The following is a 22,853-nucleotide window of genomic DNA, read 5'->3' on the forward strand; positions in this document are numbered from 1 at the left end:
ATACATAGTACGGGATGGGAAAGTACAATTGTCCTCATTGCTTAGAACAGGAATAAAAAGTTTCAGGTCGGGCAGGCCAGTGGCTCACGCCTGTAATCCCAGCACTTTGGGAGGCTGAGGCGGGTGAATCACAAGGTTAGGAGTTCAAGACCAGCCTGGTCAAGATGGCGAAACCCCGTTTCTACTAAAAATACAAAAAAATTAGCTGGACGCGATGGCGGATACCTGTAATCTCAGCTACTTGGGAGGCTAAGGCAGAGAATTGCTTGAACTTGGGAGGTGGACGTTGCAGTGAGCCGAGATCTCCACTGCACTCCAGCCTGGATGAAGGAGTGAGACTCTGTCTCAAAAAAAAAAAAAAAAAAAAAGTTTCAGATCATGCAACAAATGGTAGAAAGAGGATTCCATCCATCCCCAAATCAAGTGACAGGCTGTTCAGCTTTCAAACCACTAGGGCACATGCTTATTTGACTGTTGCGTTTTTATCTTATCATGATCTCTTAATTCAGGACAAATTACTTTACCACCTGAGCCTATAGTGAAAAATCAAAGTATAATTCATTCTATGCTACTCTGCTGCTCTACAAGTAATTAAGTGAATTGTAAGTATTTTCTAAGATGTATTTTACAGATTTTGACACATCATTGAATTAGACATTTTTAAAGCTTAATTCCAGTGCACCAAAAACACAGGATGAAGAATTTACAGAATGAAGGAAAAAATGCAGTAATAAGTTTAAGTTCAAAGAAGTTAATTCTGTTTTTGACTTTAGGAATGCTCACTTCCAAGACTCTTTTTGGTTAGGTCAAAAGGTATGAAACATTGAGATCATATCTTTACATTAATAATGTGAACCTGCAAAGTTCAGCTATTAGAATCAAACACATTGAAGAGGTGATCTCTTCTCTGTGAAATCTGTCTAACCAATATCTTTGCAATCTCAATAAGGAACTGACTCTCAAACCTTGTAACATGATCTTGTAAACACAATCAGAATGCTGCGATATGGTACTTCAAGGATTTGAGCTTTTTGTGGCCAATCTATCACTAATTATGTGTAATTAAAGAAAGAAAAATATAGTGCTACAAAATTGAATGCCTATTTTAAAAAACAGATGCATATTTTGTCTGGGAATTTTGCTGACATTAATATTTTTGGAAATGATATTATAATAGTAAGTAAATTACAGATCATTTTATTGAAAGACAGATTGTCCTTAGATTCCAAAGATAGTCTTTCAAACTTCTATTTTCCTATAAAAATCAGTCATCAGAAAATTTTTTGGATTAATACTTTCAATGTAATGACAGTATCAGAATCCAGGAAAAGAGTGGTGTTTAAAAATATGTGAGCCAGCCATGGTGGCTTTTGCCTGTAGTCCCAGATGCTTAGGAGGCTAAGATGGGAGGACTGTTTGAGGCCAGAAGTTTGAGACAGCCTGGGCAGCACAGTGAGACACTGTGTCTAAATTTTTTTTTTAAAAAACGCTTCTTTAAGAAAGAGTGAAGGGGCAGAGCTTTATTTTGCATTGGGAATGGGAATTGTGGACAAACTCTTGTTTGGTTATCTTTGCAGCAGCTTAAGTGCTGTGGAAGAAAGATGAGAAATTTCCCAAGTATTTCATGCGAGAGTACTAAATATAGATAAAAAGATCCTATCTCAATTCAATTAAACCCAATCTTGAGTGACATAACAGTATACTAGATTTTGTGGCATTATAGAAATATAAAAAAAGTCTCGACACTTAAGGAACTTACAATCTTATCACATAGACAAGCATATTAAAAACATGTTCCACAGCCAAGGATAATGACACAAACCCCATTTGTATTCAATAGATATTGGATTCCATTCTTCACAATGTTCAAGTTGCTCTCTGTGAAGTGCAGTGAGAGCCACTTAATTTCCTTCCTGCAACATCCAAATGTCCTAGGCTAACTTTGAGGGCCAAACACCCAGTCCTCTTCATTTTTTCCCATTTAAAAAGTTGTCATTTTAATTAGAAAATATTTACCATCTACCATAAGCTTCTGAGAATTGGGATTGATTTTTAGCCATTTCTGATTCCTATTAAACAACCTGTACACTAAGCAATGCACTAAATGTTCAATAAATTTCCGAAGAAGAAAGCAAAATTTTTGCATAAAAGAATGAAAGAGATAACATCTTAATCACACACACACACACACAAAATTAAATGTACTGTTAAAAAATTTGAGAACTTGGTTAAAAATCCCAGGTCCACCTCTTACTAGCTGCGTGATCTTAGACAATCTTAGAACTATGATTGTAAAAGGATTATAGGTTGTTCATTTGCCAAATGGCAAATGTAAGGATAGATACTTGAGATAATCTTGTGTGGGTTAGATTACATCATATATGTGAAGTGCCTACAATAAATTCTTGCACATAAGTGCCCAATAATTATTAACTATATTGTTAGTTGTACCTCTCTATATCTTAAAAGATTTCGCACAACTAATACTAAAAACAGGTATAATAGTACCAGAAGAAAAGAGATACGAATCAGGCTATAAGGTCGACACCTAATTTATTCCAATTCTTTCACCAAATATGTGAAACTGATTTGTAGCTCTTAAAAAATGCCCAAAGCCAGGTAGTATTTCATGGAAGAAGATACTGCATATGTATGAATTTTGTTAATATTTATTTTTTATATCATTACTTTGGGGATATGACAATATTATAAAACAGATACCTAACAAAACTCAAAACACCACTGCAAAGATATTAGAAAGAGTTGATACAGGTGCTTCGTTAATAGCAAATGAATCTGAATAGCAGTTGACTTAAATTTTTATCAAGTCATAGTAAATGGCATTCTCTAGGAATCCAGAAATATGGTCCTAAAACATGGTGACTTGGTAACTAACAGATTTTTAAAAATTATTATGATGAATGAAGAAGTTTTTCTTCTTTTAAATTTTATTTTTTTCATCACCTCATGTCTGAAGAAGCTTCAATTGAGGTGTTTAGCTCAATAAAACTATGCTTTCCGCCACCCAACTGCTTATCATCAAAATTGTCCAAAGATTCTAAAGCCTGCTGTATTTAAAAATCTAAGTTAAGTCACTGGTTTATTAATCTCTTAGTTAGCTATGCTACGAAATATTATCAGCCCAATTTCTCAGTCAAACTGTTTTTATCTGTGAGATAAAATGTCATTTCCTCCGTCTATGTCTCTTCCAAGGTCATAAAATTTGGTTGAATTCATACCCTTTGCTAAAGTTATGATCCAGTCAGTTACTGAGCATTTTCTAAATTAGGAAGTATCTGTAGCTTTAGTGCTTCCCTTTCATGAAAGTTCCCAATTTTTCATGGTTTAAAATTAAGTCGGTACTTCAGACATGGTACCTGGTGACCCAGCTGGTTTCTTGGGCTCCTGTAATAAATTATTTCTATTGTTCTCCAGACCTCAGATCCAGTGTTCTCTTGGGATCTCGCTAAGTGCCCATGTTGCCTCCAAATCCTGGCTGGTTGCCAGCTCACAGGCATTTGTAGCCTATTTCAATCTGGCTTTTGCATTTGCTCCTTACACACCCAAGTTGGCCTTGTAACACTGCCCGACCAAGGTAAGGAGGAGAGAATCACACCAGTTGCACAGTCCTGTAGCCCACAGAGTCTCTGAGATCTTGTTGGAGTCTGTAAGTTCACAACACAACTCAAGGATGATGGCAGTCTTCCACGGAGATTATTATTGCCTTTCCTGTGCTCTGGGCTTGGAAGTCTTGGGCTGACTCTTGTCTGAATCATTACTCAACTTAAAATCAAGCCCAGTGCTGTGTCTCAGCTGCTCAACGGCATCTCTGAACTTCTACATTTAGCTCTGAGTAAGACCAGTTCCCTTGGGTCCTTGCTAGTTTGATATTTGGGTCTTCAGTCAGTCCCAGGATTTTCCAGAGTGAGCTGACTTATCATGACTTGTGCTTTGATACCAGAAAGGAAAATAGCCAACTATCAGGTCAGGGTAAGGAGTTAGGGAAAGCATTTAAGACCTCCCTGAATGGCTGTGTGAATTAGGATTATGGTAGGATAGGATACTGAAATTAGTGAGAGAGCATTCTAAGTGGACGAACCACATGAGGAAAGGCAGATAAATAGTTTTGGTTTTTTTGTAAAGGAAATCAAGCAGAACAATTTGCCCAGGGGCTTCAATTTGGATTTATGAAGTTTAATAAAAATTCACAGGAAATTTTGAATGTGAAAATCAAGAATTTGACATTATGTTATTCTTCCATGAGGAGCCATTGAATGTTTTTAGGAGGCAAACATTTTTTTAAGGGTGTTTAATTGGTGCTAGAGAGCAAAGAGTAAGATCTGTATGTAGTGATTGTACTCCTTTTCCAGTAGGAGGCAGATATGTAAATGAATAATTTTAATGTTCAGTTGAAGTTTTTTTAACTAATGCAGTTTGGTCCAGAAGTTGATTTATTGACCTGATTATAAAATTTGGTTATAGGAGGGAATTTAAAAATACCTTTTAATACTTACATTTAAAACATAAAATTCTGCACTCATTCACTGATCTTTTGATATAAGTCAAGACCTTTTCTTTGGGTAAATATCTTCTGCTTATAATATGCATTGCTTTTTTTTTTACATATACCACATAATGCATGACATATGGTTTAATGTTTTTATTTTTCAAAGTAGAGTGAAAACCCAAAGAAACTTGCAAAATAATGAGTGAAGACTGTACTGGGTTTGTATTAGTTTTATAAACTAGTGTTTTAGTTATCTTGCCAACATTTAATTTAACAGTGTTATTTTTAGCAACTCACCTTTATTCAATTTTTAAAAATAGTCACATGCATTTTCATAGAAACAACCCTTGTCACACTTTTCAAAATCACATTTAGTATATAATTTAATTATATAATTAAAATAGTATGGACAACTGGTTTGGGAAGAAATGTTACCAACTTTTTGGTACACATACAAGTCAACTGGCAGAAACAGAAGCTCATGATTAGTTTGGACAGCTAAAAGGTGAGAGCGTCTAGCATGCTTTGGGTATCAGCCATTGCATTTTACAAAGGGAATGGATGATATAATGGTAGTTTAGGTACATTAATTGGAGTTTCATTAAGAAGAGCTCTATGTTACCAAAACTGCGGCATGCACAGATGTTATGGGAGCAGAGTCTAACAGCAATTAAGTATTTATGAAATCAAGTAGGGCCCAGATCAGAACCTTGGGAAGCATCAACTTTGGGATGAAACACTTAAACTTTGACTATCTCGATGAGTGTAAACAACCACCAACTTACACTCAAAAATCAATTCATAATTGTTTTCAGGAAAACTGAAATGGAAGTAGAAGAGATGAAAAACGGAGTCAGGAAGCTATTGAAGAAACATCTGTTCAATTTCACCATTTTACTCAGGATCAATTCTTCTCTGAAGCGCAGAACAATACATGGAGGTAATTTAAACATAAATGTTATTAATTTAAACATAAATGTTTAAATTCTGTTTTTTCAGTTATATTTTCAAGTTTATTAACAAAGACAGAAGGAATGGAGAAGAAGATGGCTGATAAGGATATGTTTTTCAGAAACGTAAAAAAAATAAGAAAGTTTCTTAGAATAAATGTGACTCTAATAAAAAATATAATATATAATAAACATGTGTAGAACAATGTAGAAAATTTCAAAAATTCTGCAGCTGTAGAAAACTGCACACATATATCAGCAAATAAAAGCTAAAAGTCATCCACAATTCTACCCAGAGATGACCTGTGTTAAATTTTATTTTATATTACTTTTTAGTAGTATGTATACATACAAACAAATGGGAACGTATTAAAACGTCTTTTTTTTTTTTTTTTTTAATTAACAATATACTGTGGCCGTTGTTCATGACATTGACTTCTTTTATTTTTCTAGTCTGTGGTATTGGTTGTGATTGTAAGTAATTACTAAATTTTAGTGTTGAGAGTAACTATTCTTGTTCTCATCTCGTTTGTCATTTTAATAGCACAGTGGTTGCTGTAGATTTCAGGAAGCTCTTTGTTAACAGATAAAGAAAAATTCTCCTTTGTTTTTGCTTTGGGCTTTTTTCCCTTATTTCATTTATATCAGCTATAGGTATAGAATTGTATCAATTTTTTTTTTGGCATCTATAGAATTGACCACACAGTTTATTTCCTTTAACTGGTAGTTGTAATGTAATACATGGATGAAAAGTTCCTTTTTCCCTCCTTTCCTCCCTCCCTCCCTCCCTTCCTTCCTCCCTCCCCCTCTTCCCTCCCTCCATTCGTTCCTCCCTCCCTCCTCCTCCCTTCCTTCCCTCCTTCCCTCCTTCCTTCCTTCCTTCCTTCCTTCCTTCTTTCCTTCCAAGTTTAATTAATTTTTATTTTATTTGAAATATTATTTTTTATTTTCCCAAGTAATATATTAAGAGTTTGAACTCTAAAAAAAAAAAATACTTTTACAAGGTTGATATTGAAAAATATCTCCTTGAAGCCCAAATATCCTAGTCCTGTGTTTCCGTTCACAAGCTCTCTTGGCTATTTCCTTGGGCATTGGTTTTCTTGTATTTTCTAATGCTGTTTTTTAACTTGTCAATTTTAATTGCTATGTATTTCTCTCTTATCAAACGAAGATTTAGCATTCTTATCTCATCTCATGCTTCCTCTTTACCTATTGTTTTAATATAATGTTTTAAAATTAGTTTTGTTGAATTCATGATCATTATTTATGTTGCTACGACTACGTTAGTGTTGTTCAGAGTTGAGTCAAGTAGCATAGCTAAATTTTCTATTTTGTGCAATTTTTGTTTTTCCAAAAGTTAGTTATGATTTTTATTTTTTATTTGCCTAGGTTTACATATCACAAGTATTATATCAATCTTTCCAACTGATCAATAAGACGCTTTTGAATCTTAGTTTCCCCATGATCAAATAAAACTGGTGTTTTATCAATTCTGCCCCTCCCCAGCCTACCCCTAGCCCTAGAAAACATTCATTCTGGAGACTTCCATCCTCCAGGCTCCAATGTGGACTAGTTTCACTCTAGAGCTGTTGCACAGTGATCCTGAACTTATTTTGAAGATTCAGTGTCTTCCTCTATTTTAGTTAACATCCTCGTTGTCCAGTAACTTCTTGAGATGATGTTCATGGGAGATCATTTTTTTAGACCTTGTATATCTGAGAATGCTTTTAATACATTTCCATACTTGATTGATAGTTTGACATTGATTGATTGATCGTTTGGTTGGGAACAGAATTTTAGTGTGAATAAAAATGTCCTTCACAAATGTGAAAGCATTGCATTATCATCTTCTATCTTCAAATGTGGTTATAGAGTGTCTGGTGATACTCTGATTTCAGATTTCTTTTTTTTCCAAAAATCTATTTCTCTCTGAAAGCATTTATAATATTCTGTTTATCCCTAGTGCTCTGAAATTTCAGAGATGAGATGTGCATTAAAATAGGCATTTTTTCTTTTTGCAAATTCATATTCTTCCATTTGGGGAAATTCCTTTGACTATTTTTTTTTTTTTTTTTTTTTTTTTTTTTTTTTTTGGAGATGGAGTCTCACTCTGTCACCCAGGTTGGAGTGCAGTGGTGAGATCTCGGCTCACGGCAACCACCGCTCCCCAGGTTCAAGCGATTATCCTGCTTCAACCTCTTGAGTAGCTGGGATTACAGGCGCACACCACCATGCCTGGCTAATTTTGTATTTTTAGTAGAGATGGGGTTTCACCATGTTGGGCGAGGCTGGTCTCTAACTCCTGACTTCAGGAGATCTGCCTGCCTCATCCTCCCAAAGTGCTGGGATTACAGGGTGAATCATTGCTCCTGGTGTTGCACTAATTTTTGAGAATGTCTTCCTATCTTTTTTCTCCACGGTATTCTCCTTGTACTTGGATTTGTTGCATATTTTATCATTCAAACTCGTTTTTTAATTTTTTAATTTTTATTTTTATGCTGCAAATTTTGTATGTTTTTACCTTTTTATTATGTTTTCTGATAGAATTTCTCTACTTTATCTTCCTACACTTCTATTAACTTTTTAATTTTAGCAGTGTTATTTTTATTTCCTGTTAAAAGTTATTCTCTGATTATTCTTCTTCTGTATCCCATAGTTATTTCACGGATGCAACATTTTTCCTTAAACCACTGATGACAATAATTTTAGGATTTTTGTAAACTTTAAAACAACCCTATCATATTCTCGTTTCCTCCGGGTTTTTTTTTTTTCCGGGAACTGAAAGCTGAGCCAAGTAGTTTGTTTGCTTAGGTCTCTGCCTTTTATAAAATTGGATGCTTTCCTCAAATTTCTGATGATGTTTAAAACTGAGTGCTTAAGAGAAAGGTCCTGAACATCCTGATTGGAACCTTTGTGTGTGTGGTTAGAGCTTGCCACTTGATGGCCTTTCTTTGGGATTCTGGTCATTTTGTTGCAGAACGCTCCCCCTCTTTATGTCAGTACCTATTTGTCATTTCTCTGCACCAGAGATTTCAGAAAACAAACAAAAGTATTCATCCTCTAGTCTTCCTCCCAGAAGGTTATATGCCTGGTGGCTAGTGTTCTTGGAATTGAGGAATACAGAAATGTTGGGGGAAGGTGTCCCACTGTCCTGAATGTAGACTTTTAATTATCCCTCTATTTTCATTTCAGCATCTCATTTCTTCTTTCCACATTTCTGGTGTCTATGAATCTGCAGCATTTTGTGCTTCTGCTAAAACAGGCTAGGGAAGGCACCATGGTGTTTCAGAATGTAGAGAGGATGTGGAGTCCAACATACAAGCTTTCAGGAATCAACACAAGAGCCCCTTCCACTCTCCTTTGTAGTAAGGGGCATGTCCAGGTAATGAGCCCATCTGGAATTGCCAGGCAGGCTCTCTGTTGGTACTTGGCATTCAACTTTCTAAACTCCACTAACTCTTTCAAATTCTTTGTATCTCTCCCATATTTGAAATCACTTTTCCACTCTTAAGTCCTTGCCACTCTCTTCTTGTTAAAAAGACTTTTAAAAAGTCTTTTTAAAGTATAAACACACACACACACAAACAAGAGAACCTAATTTCAGTGGGGTTAGGTTTTAAATTTTAACCTAATTTCAGTGGGATTAGGTTTAAATATTCAAGTGTTTCATTGGCTACAGAGTAATGTACAAAAAAAATTGCCACAGGTTAATGTACAACAGCATAACTACAATAAAAGGAATGGAGAGCACTGCCCATACAGATTCTGATGGGGATGGCATCCCTGAAAATTGGGCTGCATCGTAGCCCTGAGTGAGCCTTAGCAGGTGCCCTGGGTGAGTGACCAGTGTAGATAAGGATAGTGCTTCTGCGTTCTTCAATTCTTCATTTATTCTCGATTTCTAAGAGAAGTGTACATCATGAGACATAATGAAGAGAAATATGTGAAAAGGAGTGACTGAACTATTAAAATTAAAAGTTTCAAACTGCTAAAAGTAAAAAGGAGTGCAATTAGTAGATGCACAGGGCCAAGAGGCTTAAATCAACTAGGACTGTTTCAGAAACTGGAATCTATGTTTACCCTAATTAGCATCCTCTGTAGCAACAAGTCTTAACCAACCTTGACAGGAAGGAGAGTTTCAAAAATAAAGGTGATTGACAGTGAGTTTCTTTTCAGCACTTTTACCTCTGAAGTAGTTTTCTATGGAAATTTATAACTTAATATTAATTATCAAGTTAAGAGTTGGCCTATATATAAGAAAATCTTGAGAATTATTTTATTTAACATATATTTCTTCCATATCCCCCAGGAGAAAATATCTAGCAATTTCTTTTTTGTGTTTTTATTTTAAAAAATAAACTCCCTTTTATATACACACGTATCTAGGGATTTCTAAAAGAAAATCTCAACTCATAAATTTCTGGGACCTTATCTATTCTTTCCTTGGTTATCAGAATATTAAATGGTAGATGCTTTTTTTGTTTCAGACGGAGTCTCGCTCTGTCGCCCAGGCTGGAGTGCAGTGGCACGATTTCGGCTCACTGCAAGCTCCACTTTCTGGGTTCACGCCACTCTCCTGTCTCAGCCTCCTGAGTAGCCGGGACTACAGGCACCCGCCACCATGCCCGGCTGATTTTTTATTTTTAATTTTTTAAATTTTTAGTAGAGACAGGGTTTCACCGTGTTAGCCAGGATGGTCTCAATCTCCTGACCTCGTGATCCGCCCGCCTCAGCCTCCCAAAGTGCTGGGATTTCAGGCGTGAGCCACGGCGCCCGGCCGATATATATATATATTTTTTAGGTAGAGAAAAGGGTGGACTTTAATGTTTATTTACAGGACACTGTGTGATATGAAATTCCACATAGAATTAAGAAACCCATTCAGAGGACAATTGAAGAGATTGTGTACTTCATTCATTGTGGCATAATAGATGACATTTTTAAATAAAGAAATACTTCTCTACAGACACTCCTGCTAGTACAACTATTTTAAAAATGTAAAATGTCCTCCACAAAATAAAGAGAACTGAAACATTATTAATTGCTAACACAAAGGCCCACCACAGGCTGGGCGCAGTGGCTCGTGACTGTAATCCCAGCACTTTGGGAGGCAAAGATGTGCAGATCATGAGGTCAGAAGTTCAAGACCAGCCTGGCCAACATGGTGAAAACCCGTCTCTACTACAAATACAAAAATTAGCTGGGCGTGGTGGTGTGCGCCTGTAATCCCAGCTACTTGGGAGGCTGAGGCAGGAGAATTGCTTGAACCTGGGAGGTGGAGGTTGCAGTGAGCCGAAATTGCACCACCGCCCTCCAGCCTGGGAGACAGAGTGAGACTCTGTCTCAAAAAAACAAAACAAGCAAACAAACAAAAGCAAAGCCCATGAACATGTTGCAAAAGAAACGTGGAGAATGCTACAAGATCTGTTTCTCCTTACAATGTATTCATATGCTAGATATTCTTTCAAGAATTGTGAGATGACTTGTTTAGAATTTTACATAGTACATCACTTACAATGATGTGCTGGAATGTATAACCCCAACTCTTCCATATATTCAGTATAAACAATCCAACAAGCTGCTCAAATTCCTTCCATGACTCTGGTTATAAACGGACAGTGACATATTCAGATTGGAATGAAGCTGTGGGCTTACATGGCAGGCTCTATATGAGACAAGCGTCCAGAAAATGTTACCAGGTTTTATTATACTTGCTGCAAAGTTGAAAAGCAAAACTGCAAGCCTGAAAAAAATTGTGAGATTCAAATCTCAAAATTGCTAATGCTCCTCACCAGAACTGAAAAAATTAGAGTGCCTTCAATAGGTAGTGGTTTGGTCAGTCCCCATTTCTTGAGGTTTTATTATTAGAATGAAAATGGGAAAAAGGGGGACATACTCTGAAACAGAGAAAGTGGGGAACAATAAGGCAAATGAAAAGGGAGTGCTGAGAAATGAGAGTTTCTTGATTAGTGCACTTTTGTTTTGATTTGACTAATGAAATCTGGGAAATGCGCTGGTCTGGGAAAAACAAAGGTAAATTTTTCAAGCAGAATAAGATATTAGTCAGTCTTTCCAGGTGAAAGACATACTAACTGCCCCCACTTGCCACCCCCTGGCACCTCACCCCCTGGCACCTCCCAGGTTCACATGGTTCAAGTTGATTTTTCCATTTTCTATGCTGTGCAACATCCACGCAATGTCTCCTGCCATCGAACTCAGGTAAACTTGAAAGCCTGGCTCCTTGGGGGAACAGATAATGCACAAACGAGTCATTTTGTTCTCTGTGCAGAGCTAATTGACCTACACAGGAAACAAAACTTCAGGGTAGGCTTCATTAACACCATGGCCTGACCAACTGAGATAACGAGTCTAACATAATGATGTTAGCTGGATAAATATAATCTTACAGTAAAGTCTCAATAAATATGAGATTCTTCTGAAAAGCTTTTGTTTTTCCAACAAAAATTATGACAGTAAAAAATACATATAAAACAGAGAGTATGAAAATATCCCCTTATACAACGCCCCAGGAATCATGACTACATGCATACACTTCTTGACTCTTCTGGATGTAAACTTACAACAAATAAGTGTTTTTCTTTTCCTTCCTTCCTTCCTTCCTTCCTTCCTTCCTTCCTTCCTTCCTTCCTTCCTTCCTTCCTTCCTTCCTTCCTTTCTCTCTCTCTCTCTCTCTCTTTCTTTCTTTTTTTTTTTTTGAGATGGAGTCTCACTTTGCCACTCAGGCTGGAGGGCAGTGGGGTGATCTCAGCTCACTGCAATCTCCGTGTCTGGGTTCAAGTGAGTCTCCTGCCTCAGCCTCCCAAGTAGCTGGGACTACCGGTGCGCACCACCATGCCTGGCTAATTTTTGTATTTTTGTAGAGACAGAGACAGGGTTTCACCACATTGGCCAGACTGGTCCTGAACTCCTGATCTCAAGTGATCCGCCTGCCTCGACCTCCCAAAGTGCTGGGATTACAGGGATCTCACCATGCCCGGCTGAGATGGGATCTCACCATGCCTGGCTGAGATTTATAACTTTTAACCCATACTGGATCGTATGAAACATACTGACCCATAAGATGGTTTTTACTTTTTCTTTTTTCTACTTATTGTAATTCTGAGACTGTATTTCCATGTGCATATAAAAGACCTGTATAATCTTCTTAATACAAATTATGAATGCGTCATATTTCATTTCAATAATCTCCTATTGATGTACATTTTGCTTGCTTTCAAATTTTTGAAAAAATAAGCAATTCATATACCTTGTATGTACATCTTTTTATGCTTGTCCTATTTGAGATAAATTCCTAGGATTGGAGTTACAGGAACTGTGGGTGAGTATATTCCATTTAAAAAATTAAAAAATTTTTTTAGAAAAACGGTTTTTTTAGAAAAAAATTAAAAAAATTGTTTAAGAAATAATTTCTTTAATGTAGGTCTTATTACTTTCTGAAAATATCTTTAGCTCAATCTTATTCTTGTATGGTATTTCTGACGTGCATAGAATTCACATTAGCCCATTGAAGGAAACATTCCATAGTCTTCTAAGATTTCTGGTGTTGAGGAGTCAGTTCTCAGTGTAATTGTTGTTGTTTGAAGGTAATCTATTCTTCTTGGCTGCTTTGAAAATTTCTTTGTCTTTGGTTTTCTGCAGTTGCACTCAAATGTATCCAAGTGTAAGTTTCTTTTATTTTAAAACTTTATCCTTGAGTCTAATATGTTTAATCAGTTTTGGAAATGTCTTAGTCATTTTCTCTTAAAATATTGCATCTGCTTCAACTGTTTCCTCTTCTGGAAACTTCTTGCTTAACTTCCATGTTTTTTTCTTCTGCATTTTTCTGTTTTTTGCCTTTTTGTGCATTGTTCTGATAATTTCTTTTAGTGAAACTTAAATGCTAGCAATGGTTTCTTTAATTATGTCCCAGTTGCTGTTAAATTCATGTTTTAAGTTATTAATTTTGATTATAGTATAGAATAATGGCTTTAAGTGCTTTCCTTACTTCATCGGATTTTCACATTGTAGATTTTTGTCTTGAAAATAAGGCACTATCCTATTATCTTCCCAAAGCTGTTAAGAAGAAGCTTTAAAATTTTTGAGTCTTTGTCTTAATTAATTTTTAAAGTAGTGGTTTTATTTATTGTTTTAATTGACAAGTAAAAATTGTGTATTTTATGTACATGATGTTTTGATACATGTATACATTGTGGAATGGTGAAATCAAGTTACCTGACATAGGCATTAGCTCACATACCTATCATTTTTTGTGGCAAACATTTGAAATCTACTCTTTTTAGCTATTTTCAAATGTACAGTATAATGTTGTAAACCATCGTCAGCATGATGTACAACAGATCTCTTGAACTCGTTCCTCCTAAATGAAATTTTGTGTCCTTCGATCAACATCTCCCTGGTCTACCCAACTCTAGCCCTTGGCAACCACCATTCTCCTCTCTGCTTCTATGAAATCGACTTTCTGCACTCCACAAATAAGATCATGAGGTATTTGTGTTTCTGTGCCTGGCTTATTTCATTTAACAGAATGTCCTCCAGATTTATTCACATTGACACAAAAGACAGGATTTTCTTCTTTTTAAATGCTGAATAGCATTCCATTGTGTATATATAATGTTGTCTTCATCAGATTATTTAAAACATTTCATCTCAATTTTTCAGTTGTTCTCATTTGTCTAACCTGCCATTTATGAAAACTTATATATATATCACTTAGTCTTTTCTCTTTTTTTTTTGAGACGGAGTCTTGCTCTGTCGCCCAGGCTGGAGTGCAGTGGTGCGATCTCAGCTCACTGCAAGCTCCACCTCCCGGGTTCACGCCATTCTCCTGCCTCAGCCTCCCAAGTAGCTGGGACTACAGGCGCCCGCCACCTCGCCCGGCTGATTTGTTGTATTTTTAGTAGAGACAGGGTTTCACCGTGTTAGCCAGGATGGTCTCGATCTCCTGACCTCATGATCCGCCCGTCTCGGCCTCCCAAAGTGCTGGGATTACAGGCTTGAGGCACCGCGCCCGGCCCATCACTTAGTCTTTTTTAAAAATAAGATTATACTTTATGTTTTTAATGCTTCCTATGTTTTCTATTTTTGGTTATCTGGTCTATGTATTTTTTTTTCTTCGGAGTCCCTTTCTCACCTCCTTTTGGGTCACTTGGAATTTCTGTGGCCCATATTCTTTCCTTTAGCTTTACTTCTTTGACACCAAATAATTAATGTAGATTTAATTTCCTTCATATTAGCTTTAGAGGGCATCATTAATTCTCTAACATAAAAATGAAGAAATTAGCACAATCATGCCTCCTTACACATTTCTATTACTCTATTTTTTCTTTGTTATTTTTACATTCTCTTGTTCTGTAACACTGGCATGCTATTTTATAATTGGCTATTAGACCCAATTTTATGATCTCCTTTTATATTTAAGTGGAGTTAATATGCAATTTGAAGAGAGGCAGTTTTATCTGCTACCATCACCTGAGGGGTGCATGATCTTGGGAAACTGAAGTTTTAGTTTGGGTTTGTTGTTTCAGGACAATTTCCTACCAAAGTCTACTCTGTGTGAGGACCTTAGATTTAGAAGCTCACATTTTGGGATGGGCAGATCACACAGGCAAGAAGACAGCACAGTCCATGGGGCAGCCCTCTAGTTCACAGGTCATTTATGTGGCAATTTATCTCTGCTCAATGAACTCTGCTGGCTGATTTCCTTCCCTTTGCGCTAGCACACCTGAAAGCCATTTCTCCAGTATTGAATAGTTGAATGAAAGGAGCTAGATGGTAAAGATGAATGTCTACGTAGGTATTTCAGTTACCCTCCCACCACTTGTCAGTGCAGAATTTGACCCTCACATTCTCCCTTCCACAGCCATGATCCCAATTCTTGTAGTTTGAGTAAATAAAACAGAAATGTGGTTAGCCTCTTGGGGCACTCTAATTTTCTTTCAGAGGAATCTATACTTCAACCAAGATCTGGATGGCAGTGAATTAACATGTGGCATTCTCCTTGGGGGTGAGAGCAAATGTCTGTATTTTCAATTTAAAAAATAGTTTATGGTTTTGATTTTCAGATGTTTTGGTAAGTTTCATGGGAAGGAGCAGAGTAAACATGTGAATTCCACAGTCTTTTACAAAAAGCACATGAGTCTGTTTCTGGGATGTTTATTTCTATTTATTAATCTAGTCATCAGGGCCTATATCACTACTATACTCCTTTAATTACCAAAAGTTTGTGTTGTCTTTGGTTATCCACAGACCAACTTTATTCCCCTGATTTTACCTTTTTAAAATAGCTTAATTAGGTACCAGCTCTTATTCTTCCAAAAAAGCTTTAGAATCAGTGGACAATGCTGAAACAGTCATAATAGAATTGTAATTATAAGTGCATTACGTTTTCAGATAACCTGGGAGATATTTGGTGTTCACTCAAGTAGTTAATTTAATAGCCTAAATAAAATAATAAATTTTGCACTTTTTCCAAAGTGGTCAAGTTTATTTATAACTAACTAAAAGGGAACAATAATGTTATTTCATGAGAACAGTGATCATGTTGGCATTGTTCCTTAAAATAGTTTCAGAACCTAGTACAGTGCCTGGCACCAAATACAAACTCAAACAATAGTAGAATGAATCAACAACTGAATTTAATAAAACCAAATCAATGTTTTAGAAATAACATTCTTAGTAAGACTTGAAAAAAAATTGCTAACCCTAGTTGATTTAACAAAGTAGTTTGAATCAAGTGAGCCAAAAAAAGAAAATAAGCACATAGTACCCCCACCCTTTTCCCTTCTGTAAACATCTGGATCCTTTTTGTGGTGCTTTCAAATTTTAAAATGGCTTAATTTAGTTGGCTAGGATGTTCTGGAAGGAAAACAGGGAGGAAGGGTAACTTATTTTATGAGTAAACAATAGTATTGTAAATAGCTCAATTTTCTTCCGTTGTGGTTTTAACAATACACAATCGGGCTCTTCCATTGTAGAGCATGACTTTGGATGAAGATGGTGAAACCATACATGCTGCAAATAATATCTGGGAGTTTATGAGTAGAACTTTTGTGAAAATCTACTGAGAACCCCCGTCTATTGTTTTTAGACTTCTAGTACAGTTTATGTGTCCCAGCATGGTTCAAATGCATTTGTCTTCATTTACTCTGGATTTCCCAGATCTTCTCCATTACCACAAGACAGCTCCCAGATGATGGGACAAGTATGGTAAGGGATCCTCTGCTACATTCGGGACTAAAGAGCTTGCCATTGAACTGTCTCTGGGACCCAGGAGAGTCTTCCCAGGGATATGACCTGAATGGAATAGAGATGGAAAGTGGACTTCCCTGTGGTCCAAAAAGCTCAGGGCAGTCAGTTCCCACCACTTATGTGTTGGGAAATCAAGGCTGAGCTGCATCAATGTTAACGTATTTCTATTGAATCAATATCAGTAATTTTCCCCCTTTTCTTTCAACTTGGGAGTTTTGCCTTTATGCTGCTGGCTCTGCTGTAATGGTCCTAGTTGCGTGTGACTGTCTGAGTGGCTTCCATAGCCACATGGATTTGACCATCAGTCATCATGTCTGTATTATTCACAACCACATATTTCACTTGTTTTAACTTTCCTATATTTTGCCATCTGTGAAGCGGAGAAAGTCAGTATCTCGTTTCTTGGGCCAATTCATTCATTTGCTAGAAGGGGGAACTTATGTAATGGAGAACTGAAACATTAGCTGGCCCTCCTATCTGCTTCTCCTATTGTGTATTTTCCCTAAAAAACAAAATCTTCCCTAGTGACTTTGCCCTTTTGTTCAAGTTAGAGAATTCTTCAAAAGGATGATATCATATTTCCACAGATGCTCTCATTCTACCTCATATTTCCAATATACGCGCTAATGTGTTGATGGCTCAATGGGATCAACATTTCTATTGATCATCTGCAGAAACATAAAGAGGTTTGACCATTTATTCATTATTTTATTTGTTCAAAAAGGAAATGACTGCAGGCCCTGGGCTACCTTCTGGGATTAATACAAATATGTTTCCTACACCTTCAGATTCTTGATTCTAGGATTTATTTCACCTATTAAGGCCTATTATCTCACAGTTAAGGCTAGTGAGATCTGTGACATCCAGGATCTTCTAACTTCCTATATGGAAAAAGTTTAACCATTAAGCCAACCGATCAAAGCATAACCATTAAGCCAACCAATCAACCAACCAACCCACCAACCAATCTATTATACTCTACAATGTGATTAATTGATGCTAAATAATGGAGATTTTATAAAAAGAGGAAATGTTCTTTCTTCCATTTCCCTAGCATTTGAGTGAGCTCTTCCTCAGTTATATTACATACGTTCTAGCATATCATTGCTTGGAATGGAGTGTTTTAAATCTCCATTAGGTAATTGGGAACATAACATATGAAAAGGCTCTCTAACAGTGGAAATGGTTTGTTGTTTTGCGTTTCCAACATTTTTTCCTCTCAAACTGTCTTATAACCAGTTGTTAATAAGTAGTATAATGAATAAATATTGTAAAGAATATGTTGAATATAAGATGAATATTGTTGTGATTTTACCAAGTATGCCAAAATGTCAATTTAACTTCATCAGGAAAACCATTGCAAGAATTGGCAGGTAATTGAAATCTGCATTATTACTTGCTCAAGTGAAAGGGAAAAGAAGAGAAGTGTAGAAAACAGAAAAGGTAGTGTATTTTGATGTTGCCTTCAAATTTGCCCTTTATTTGAACAGGATGCCCAGAAAAATTGGAACTTTTAATCAGCTGAAAGCATTCTTACTACTAAATGGCTTTCTCCTTGATTGCATACAAATTAGAGAATATCAATGACATAACATAACAGAATTAAGCAAAAGCTAAAACATAACACTACCCATACTCAGACACAGCAAAGTTTTAACTGTAGCATCTTCAGGAAGAATTTGAGAGTCAACATGGATTATATATGTAGCCTTCTCTCCCTACACCTGATCCCTTGATATCCTCATCCTATTCCAAAGCTTCACTTACCACCTCTATGAAGAAAATACTTGACTAGAATGCCAATTTCCCTAATTTCTCACTACCTTAAGGATGTTAGTTGATTGTTTGCTATCAAAGCTGTGCTGTTAATGAGGACAGAGTTACGTTTTCTTTCAAAATATTCCTTGCAGATAGATCTCTAAATCTCCATGAGATTTATTTCCTATCTCTTCTCCAAGAAGTATTGTGTGTAGTCTTGGCCTACATTGCGATTATTCCTAAAGGGTAATTACTTATTTGTATAGTATCCAATAGTGATAATCAGTCATTCATTTATTGAACACATGCCATTTACCAGGCTAATTAGAGACATGGGAGATAAAAAGGTCAATGAGATCCAGCCTTTACCCTTGGTAATTTTGTTGCCAATTGAAAGAGTTCTGACATATAAACAGATAAAGTTACAATAAAATGGGAGTAAATGCAAAAATAAAGGTAGAAACAATGTGCTCTGTGGATACAGGGAGAAAGTAATTTTGTCAGGTTCAGTTAGGGAAAGAAAAAGTGATTTTTCATATGTGTGTTGAAGAATGAAAAGATGTTCAGTCTTAGAAGAGGAAAGAGGACATTTGAGGCAGAGCGAATAGCATATGCAATGGTCAGGGAAGGATACTTTTCTACAGTGGCAAACCATAGTAGTGATAAAGTCAATGCGACTGAAGATGGGGAAATGTGTAATTGCTGCTGGAAAGGTGTATTATGGGCACATTTAAAATGCCCTTTCATGCTCTATCCAGGAGTTTGAGTTTTGTTTTCCAGGTAAGATGTAGATATCTAAAATTTTAAGCAGATAAATGATGGAAATAGTTTTTTTTAAAAAGGAAGTTAATTTGGGAGCTATGTAGAGGATGGCCTTGAGGAGACAAATACAACAAGATTAGATAGAAAACAAATGTAATAATCCAGATGAGAGTTGATGGAAATCTGAAATAAGAAAAGGCAGTGACTTGGGAAGGAGAGGAGGGGACAATTCCAAGATAAGTTTCTGAGCAAGAATGGCGGGACTTGCTAATGGTTTGACTAGACAGTTCCAGGATGGAAAAATAAATAGAAAGTGTCTTTGGAATTTTTGGCTTGGGAGACTGAATTAATCTTGAAAGACAGTAGGAGAATAGGTTAGCAGAGAGGGGAAGATGTGCTTGATTTTGGATGTGTTCATTTAACAAGTTTGTGGCACATCCATGTCGGCATGCCCATTAGGCAGTGCAAAATATGAATCTCTGGGGCAGAAAGACAAGGGATGGAGTTTTGGTGATAATTAACAAATAGATCATCATAAAAGCTATGGGTTTCAGTTAAAAAAATCAACTCATCCCATATCCTAGTTTATCTTCTATCTGTCTTCAATATGCTTTAAAGGAAATTGTGAATTTTTTTTCTCATACACTCTTTCCAAATATCAACAATCTGGACTCCTGCAGAGTGTTGTACCTCTGTCATAGGATTAAACCACATTTTGCCTTCAATGAGTGTGTTTGTGGTTAATATCACATAAACTCTTGGAGAAAAGGGCTGTCTTGTTCATTTTCGTGTCACCCCAAATTGAATCACGCAGCCTCTTACGGAGCGGTTGTGCAATAATAGTAGATACATTTTCTATATCTCTTCATATTTTTTGCCTGTTTAACGTTGTAAAGTCACATATAATAACTCATTTTCAGTGGTGTATTCATTTTGATTCCTTGGTCAAAGTTTTTTTTTTTTTTTTTCTATTTTTAGTCAAAATGGCTGCTTGCTTAAAGGTTTAACTCTCTTACCTCCATCCATAGGCTTAGCAAACAATAGATAAGAATCCCTGTGTTTATAGAATCAGCTCCCCACAACCCTAGCCTTCTCATTCTAGAGTGGAAAATATTAGGAGACAGTGGGCAACTCATGGAAACGTAGAGTTTATTGTGATAACAAAGACCTAGTTTTATATTTAAGAAAATAATTCCTTTAGAAGTTCCCAATTTATCTGGCCAAAAGAACAAATAAAAACATAGTCCAACCAAATGAGGTTTTGGGTTGATATATCAGGATAACAGATAATATAATTTTTTAAAAAATGTGTTCAATTTTCTAGTTTTTCTTTTTGGTAGAAGAATGTTTAGTCAACTTTCATGGACCTTAGACGAGCCAAAGATCAGTATGTTTAAGCTAATCAGTAACTTGAAATGCCTTTTTCTTGTGTTTGGGAGAAAGAAAAGGAGGCAGATTGCTGTGAAAGTATAAGATGTTATTTCTGCAAAAATACTTATATCTTTACCAATTTTAAATGTCAGTTTTCTTCTCCCAAGGTTTATTTTACCTGTCTACTTGGATGAGCTTCAGAACTATCTATGTCTGAGGAATATTATCTTTCTCTTCTACATTTTGCTGTAGAGCAAACTTTCTGCACCGTATGTTAAAAAATCTGAAACCATATTATATAGTAGAAACAATTCAAGACTTAACTTGGAAAAAAGTCATGAATTAAACTGGAATGAAAATAATATATTTTGAAAAAGCAAACCAGTGAGAGTTGGACATGTTATGTTCTAAAATAATAGGTTATACATCTTTAATCATAGAAATAATATTTATACACTATTTTCCTATAAAATATTACATATTCATAGGATTTTAGAATAGAATGGAATTTTGAGGTCACCTAGACCAGTTGTATCACTTTGTGAGCAAGGAAATATTAAGCTTAGAAATGTTAAGTCCCCTTTTCAAGGTCACACAGAAATCAGTAGCAGAGCTTAAACGAGAATTTTTTAACTTGTCTGATTCCAAATCAGTGGCACTTTTAACCCATACTCTGATATCTATATTATCTGAATTCAGAACTAGGATGTATATTATGGCAATCTGATGTGAAAAAATGGAAACAATGGGACAGAATATTTGAAATTGAAACTGTACACCCAAGTCAGGTCACTTGATAAAAATAAGTTTATTTGTGTCATAGTTTATTTATGTCCCCTAATGTGTTTTTCTTTAAAAAAAATGTAAAGACTAAATTCTAGTGTTTTATCAATTTTCATGGTCTTCATTAAATTGAAGAAAAAAAAAACCACCAGAAAAATGAAGGAAATCAAACACTGCTGCTCCAAGCTTAGGCAATAATTTCAGTACCATTCAAATCTACATCATCAAATATTAATAACCCTCAGTACATGAAGCCAAAGTTAAATACGGTGGATCTTTATGTTCTAGTAATTTATATGCTGAAACTCGTAATAGTACTGACTACCTTCAACAGTAAAACAAACAAGGAAGCATGCCCTCTTAGAGCTGTGAGTTGGGATAGTACTGGATATTGAGCAAATATAATTATGTTGCCATTTCTCTGGCTTTTTGATTCTTGGAGCATATCATCGAAGTTATATATATGTCACCTTTGTGTGAAATTATAACAGGGATGGTCATTAGGAATGAAAGCTTTGAACCAAGATAAAAATATATAATAAGCAACGTGTCCCTAAATATTTTGAAGAATATATTCCTAAAGAGTTAAATCCTGGCCAAAAAGAAGTCCTCTGACTCCTGTATTTATTATTCATGGTTTTGAGCATGCCAGGTTCACAAGTTCTACCTGCACTTGGCAACAATTCTGTACTTTCCTCAGCCACATGGTGTGTTCAGCTGCTGGTAAAAAGTAAGGAAGCTCTGGTGACGGTGATGCATGGTATCAACAGTTTTTATTCTTGTCAGACTTGAAAGGGTGAGAATTTGGAAAGGTAACAGTTTATCAGATAGTCTTAATTAAAGAAAACTATTCACTTATACCAACACTTGGAAAGTTATCTAAAATAATAACTACTTCTTTTAGATTGGAAAAATTAGAAAGTAACTGTTCCTTTCCATTTTTTCATAGGCGCCATGGGGCAGCCCAGGAGCCACCAACAACCAAGGCCTGCACCTGAAAAAGCTACAAGGACAGGTTTGGAAGGCCAAAAACCTCAACTGACCCTATTTCAGTTCTGTTTCTTATACAGACTATTTCAGTCCCTTCTCTCCAGTGTTACCAATGTGTTTCCAACGAATCCCAACTCCTTATCTTCTGAAATGTGATTTATTTCCTTGGCTCTTTAAAGCGTAATATGGAAAGAGGGAGAGATTCAAATCCTAATGCTGTCCCTTAACTGTGCGAAGATGGGTAGATGAGGTACATTACTTAATTTTTCTGAGCTGTTCTTTTCTCATTTTTAGAATGAGATTATAACATATGATATGATTTGGTTGTGTCTCCACCCAAATCTCATCTTAAATTGTAGTTCTCATAATCCCCATGTGTGTTGGAAGGGACCTGGTCAGAGGTAATTGAATCATGGGGTCAGTTTCCCCCATGCTATTCATGTGATAGTAAGTTCTCATGAGAT

Source organism: Papio anubis, chromosome 15 (genome assembly GCF_008728515.1).
Source record: "Papio anubis isolate 15944 chromosome 15, Panubis1.0, whole genome shotgun sequence".
NCBI lineage: Eukaryota > Metazoa > Chordata > Mammalia > Primates > Cercopithecidae > Papio > Papio anubis.